Genomic DNA, 6537 nt, shown 5'->3' on the forward strand with positions numbered 1-6537 from the left:
AGCTCTCGAATTCTGATCTAGATTCAGACATGCAAGTTCTACTCATGGAATTGATGATATTCACGCTGTACCATAGTTATTTCACGGTATTTGAGAAATGGTTCCACCAACTCTGGGATAACTGCTGTTTCCCTCTGAGGCGGAAGCCGGAGGCCCTTGTGCTCTCTTGCACCTTTTGGCATTAAAAAACGATTGATTTTGCGAATTGTTTTTAGAGTTGTAGTATATTTTAACCGGAGCGCTTTTAACTCCCCTGACATCCCTATAGCGAGATCATTTCGCTGGGCACACCCTTTCCCAAAGCCTCGATCCACTGAGGCGCTGGGAACATTGTTAAACAACTTTGGCAGCCATCTTTGATTGGGCAGGCTCGCCAGAGAGCTCGACGCCCCTCCCGCCCTCCCAGGGTATTTAATAGAGGATTATCCGGCTCCGCGAGGTATAACTGCTGTTTCCCTCTGAGGCGGAAGCCGGAGGCCCTTGTGCTCTCTTGCACCTTTTGGCATTAAAAAACGATTGATTTTGCGAATTGTTTTTAGAGTTGTAGTATATTTTAACCGGAGCGCTTTTAACTCCCCTGACATCCCTATAGCGAGATCATTTCGCTGGGCACACCCTTTCCCAAAGCCTCGATCCACTGAGGCGCTGGGAACATTGTTAAACAACTTTGGCAGCCATCTTTGATTGGGCAGGCTCGCCAGAGAGCTCGACGCCCCTCCCGCCCTCCCAGGGTATTTAATAGAGGATTATCCGGCTCCGCGAGGTATAACTGCTGTTTCCCTCTGAGGCGGAAGCCGGAGGCCCTTGTGCTCTCTTGCACCTTTTGGCATTAAAAAACGATTGATTTTGCGAATTGTTTTTAGAGTTGTAGTATATTTTAACCGGAGCGCTTTTAACTCCCCTGACATCCCTATAGCGAGATCATTTCGCTGGGCACACCCTTTCCAAAGCCTCGATCCACTGAGGCGCTGGGAACATTGTTAAACAACTTTGGCAGCCATCTTTGATTGGGCAGGCTCGCCAGAGAGCTCGACGCCCCTCCCGCCCTCCCAGGGTATTTAATAGAGGATTATCCGGCTCCGCGAGGTATAACTGCTGTTTCCCTCTGAGGCGGAAGCCGGAGGCCCTTGTGCTCTCTTGCACCTTTTGGCATTAAAAAACGATTGATTTTGCGAATTGTTTTTAGAGTTGTAGTATATTTTAACCGGAGCGCTTTTAACTCCCCTGACATCCCTATAGCGAGATCATTTCGCTGGGCACACCCTTTCCCAAAGCCTCGATCCACTGAGGCGCTGGGAACATTGTTAAACAACTTTGGCAGCCATCTTTGATTGGGCAGGCTCGCCAGAGAGCTCGACGCCCCTCCCGCCCTCCCAGGGTATTTAATAGAGGATTATCCGGCTCCGCGAGGTATAACTTCTGTTTCCCTCTGAGGCGGAAGCCGGAGGCCCTTGTGCTCTCTTGCACCTTTTGGCATTAAAAAACGATTGATTTTGCGAATTGTTTTTAGAGTTGTAGTATATTTTAACCGGAGCGCTTTTAACTCCCCTGACATCCCTATAGCGAGATCATTTCGCTGGGCACACCCTTTCCCAAAGCCTCGATCCACTGAGGCGCTGGGAACATTGTTAAACAACTTTGGCAGCCATCTTTGATTGGGCAGGCTCGCCAGAGAGCTCGACGCCCCTCCCACCCTCCTCTCGCCCCGCCCGAAGTATGTATAAAAATAACAGTGTCATCCGTCCGCGCAGCGGGCGGGCGCAGCGGGCGCGCCGGCGGCGCGCCGGAGGCGCGCCAGAGGCAAGCCCGTCTGCGCCCGTCCGCGCCGGATCCGGGCCCAGGGCCATGCCCCCTGGCCCTTTTCCATCTCCATTACCACCCCCAAGGACATATACCTCCAGCCAACTTAGGAACTACCGACCGTTAAAACATCCCCTATGTTCCACATTTGACCCGCAATCACTGGTAGGAAATGCTTATCACTGCTCAAACTGTGATGCTTTAACAGCAACTGATTACACCCACCCGTACCAGAAACCCAATAAGACTCTTTGTGACTATCTCATGGCCCTCATTAATGTCCGGTCACTGGGTAAACATCGCCATGAGATAGCTGAGCTTATGGAAGAAAAACAACTAGACATTCTGTTTTTAACTGAGACCTGGTTGGATAATGCTTCTGAACCGGACTTGGTTATTGCTGTTCCCCAGGGGTTTTCAATCCATAGATTGGATAGACAACGTAAAAGAGGGGGGGGTATAGCCATAATTGCACGGGATACATATGTGGTCAGAATTGACGAGATACCGCTTACGTCATGTGAGGCTCTTCAATTCTCTATCAAACTTACTCCATCTATAAATTTTAAAGGCATCCTTCTTTACCGTTCTCCAGGACAAAGGTCGGCATTCATTTCTGATATCAGTCACATTCTTGAAGTATCTGCCTTGGACGGTTCATTTACTATACTAGGTGACTTCAATTTTCATTTCGATAAAACTGAAGACAGTGACTCAGTCACCCTCCAGGCATGCCTAACCACATTTGGCCTCTCCCAATAAGTGAACGCCCCTACTCATGAAGGAGGTCATATCCTGGATGGCATCTTTTCCAATCTAAATAACCTCCAGGTTTCTGCAATTTTTCCCATTATATGGTCTGACCATTTTGTTATAACGGCCACTTTAACCGGTCACACCACAGGAGCAGCAATGGGAACAGATACTAACCGTCAGACCTTTTTAGATTGGAAAAATATCGACAGCTATAGCTTACAATCAGCTCTGATTAAAACTAGCCCGACTTTGTCACATGATCCTAAACTCGCCATTATTCAATATAATGAATGGGTTGCATCCGCTGCAACTCGCCTGGTCAAGTTAAAACAAAGCTCTCGAAATAGATCAACACCATCTGCTCCTTGGTTCTCGGACATACTAAGAACACAGAAGCAATTGTGTCGGAAGAATGAGAGGAATTGGCGCAGGCACTATTCCGAAGAAGCTAAAATAATTTACAAGCACTCGGTTATCATATATAAAAATATGATCCTAGACGCCAAGAAGAAGTATTTCTCCGAAAAAATTGAACTTTCCAAAAACTCAAGTAAAGCTTTGTTTGAGACAACTAAACAATTGGCTGGTTGTTTACCTAACCTTCAACCTCCCCCTTCCCAACTGTTCTGTGATGCCTTGGCCAACTACTTCTATGACAAAGTTAACGATATCTATGCTGTCTTTTCCACCTCCGCAAAAACGCCTGTGAATACCACCCCTGAGAAGGCGAGTTCCTCTACAACCAGTCCTCTCCTATCTCAGTTTGAGGAGGTCTCTATTACTCAGGTCAGGGACTTTTTATCACCTATTAAATCAGGCTCTGCCCTTGATCCATGCCCGTTTAAAGTATTGCTACCAATTTTGGAAGTTTTGCTCCCAGCCATTACTAAAATATGTAATACTCTGATTACCACAGGAATCTATCCCGCTGACCTAAAAAAGACATTACTTAAGCCACTGCTAAAAAAAAAAAACTTAGACAGGAACGAGCTTAAGAACTATCGACCAATTGCCAATTTGCCCATCTTGGCCAAAGTTGTCGAAAAAGCCTTAAACACTCAACTGTCAGCCTTTATAGAACTCCATCATTTATTGGATGATTCTCAGTTTGGTTTTCGCCAACATCATGGGACGGAGACGGCCCTGATCAAGGCCACAGAGGATATCCGAATTATTCGTGATGCGGGTGGCACTGCGGTCTTGATATTGTTGGATCTTTCAGCAGCATTCGACACGGTCGATCATGCTATTTTGATCGACCGTGTCGAAGACCTGGGGATTAGGCATAAGGCCAAGACCCTCCTGGCATCCTTCCTTGCCGGAAGGACTCAGGTGGTTACCATAGGGCCTTTTCGGTCCACTACCCTGTCCCTGCCATGTGGTGTACCCCAAGGCTCATCCCTGAGTCTGACACTTTTTAATATATATGTGTCGGACCTTGCCAATACCATCAGAGCTCATGGGATGAGCCTTACTTCCTATGCTGACGATACCCAGTTGGTCTTGGCCATCAGAAATGATGGGCAAAAAGTGGCTGACAATTTCAATCTGGGTATGCAGGCTATAGGAAGTTGGATGGCCACCAACTGCCTTAAATTGAATTCGGATAAGTCCGAGGTGGTTATCTTTGGACACTTATCCCCAGACTGGTCCTCCCGCTGGTGGCCACAGTCCATGGGTTCACCGCCCACCCCAGTCAGTAAGGTGAGAAACTTGGGCGTCATGGTTGATGACAGGCTTACTTTTCTCCCCCATGCAAATCAGATCGCCTCCTCTGCATTTTATAAACTGCGAATTATCAAAAAAATTCTCCCTTTTCTCCCTACCTCAGCTGGCAAAACTTTGATCTCGTCCTTGGTCTTATCCACCTTGGACTATTGTAATGCGCTATTCCTGAATGCCCAAGAGAGAGTCCTCAACAAGCTGCAGACTATCCAAAATGCTGCCGCCCGGCTGTTGGGTAACATCCCCAAATTCCAATCAGTCTCGAGCACCATCAGAGAGTTGCATTGGCTCTCCATTAGGAACAGAGCCAAGTTTAAGGCACTGTGCATTGTCTACAAGGCATTGCACAACCAGGGACCAGCCTTTCTGACTCAACAACTTATCCCCTACCGGCCGGCTAGGTCCCTGCGGTCCTCTGATCTCTTCCAGTTGGAAGTACCCCGTACCAAACTGGTCTCATGGGGCGACAGAAGATTTCTTGTTTCAGCACCCAAGCTCTGGAACTCCCTGCCGCTAACCATAAAGAACAGTCCCTCCTTGTGGTCCTTTCGAAAACAACTCAAAACTTGGTTATTTGACCAATAGGTAGATCCTCCTCAGGACTGAATTTAGCAGATATCAGCGCCGAGATGCCCAAGGGCCTTTGTAGCGCTTTACAAGTGTTTAAATAATAATAATAATAATAATAATAACCTCCATGGGAAATTGTGCAGCGCCGTCGTATGCGAATATATTCATGAAAGCTTTTGAAGAGTCGCATATATATTGAATCAACCACCATGGCAATCTTTTGGAAAGCTCTATTTGAGATTTATTGACAACATCTTTATTCTATGGGCAGGTACTGAGAATGCCCTTATCAATTTCTTCATATCTTGGAATGATGTGAATGATCGAGTTCAGTTCACTTGGACCTTTGACAGACAATGCATACATTTTCTAGACGTGGAGATTTTGAGACAAGCTGGAAAAATTACCACGAATACATTTCGAAAACCCACTGATCGCAACTTGATTCTACATTATCGGATTGTATCATCAGAGAATGAGTGCAAACAAGAAATGGTCAATATGCTGGAGAAATTCAAAGCTCGAGGTTACCCTTAACAGACACTCGACAAGGCCATCGCTCGTTGTGAGAAAACCAAGAGAGAAGACTTGTTACAAGTCAAAGTCAGAACTGAAAACACCCGGATGGTGGTAGTCTCTAAATACACGGTTATCAGCAATTAGTTCAGAAACATCATCACAAAACATTGGTCCTTACTTAGCCTGGAGCCTGATTTTCAGGGAGCTTTTTCACAGCCAACCTTGTTTGCCTACACCAGGGGAAGCAACCTCAAAGAGATCTTAACCAAACCCAGAGAGCAGCTCAAACCAGAAGTGTTTAAAGGCCTCAGACCATGTTACAATTGCAGTAATTGCAACAATTGCATACTAGGGAATGTCACCAATCATCCCATGAAAGGTCATCCTATCCGATTGAGAGTACATGCCACTTGTACCTCCACCAATGTTATCTATCTGTTGAAGTGTCCGTGTGGGAAATGTTATGTTGGTCACACTGAGAGAAAAATACGTGTGCGGATATTGGAGCACAAAAGTAACATAAGAACTGGGAACAACAAATCGACAGTTGCCTCACATTTTCTTGAACACAATCACACAGTAGCCCAATTAAAGTTTTTGGTATTGGAGCAAGTGACACCAACCCACAACAACAAAAACACCTTACTTAAAAGAGAGAACTTTTGGATTCGCCCTCTGGCGACGATGCAGCCGCACGGGCTCAATGACAGGATGGAATTCCTGTGTTACTTATAGACTTGTTGCTATCTGTCATGTTCGTTTGATAGCTGCAATTTCTTTGTCACACATTCATTGATTTACCATGTTGCATGTATCATAACCACTATTTTTTGCAGCATTGTGCAGAGTGTCATTAAGCTCATCATCACATATATCGTGTTATGTTTGCCATGTTTTGTAGTTTTGAACATTGTTTATCGAGTGTTCACTAGATATGCCCTTTCCAAGATGGCGCTCGGTTTTCACCTTTTCTTAGTCCCTTGTCTATGTTTAATCACCACGCAGCGCGTTTACTAACCTTCCCCACACATTGGCGGCTATTCGCTTTGAGCCGGTTACCGAATGAGGAACCCCACATGGGTGGAATACCGTAAGTACCTCTACCGAGGACCGCTCTACTTCAGTAATACTGAAGCACGTCTAACAGCAGCGCTTAACGTGCACTTT

This window comes from Lissotriton helveticus, chromosome 5_1, assembly GCF_964261635.1.
Source record: "Lissotriton helveticus chromosome 5_1, aLisHel1.1, whole genome shotgun sequence".
NCBI classification, from domain to species: domain Eukaryota; kingdom Metazoa; phylum Chordata; class Amphibia; order Caudata; family Salamandridae; genus Lissotriton; species Lissotriton helveticus.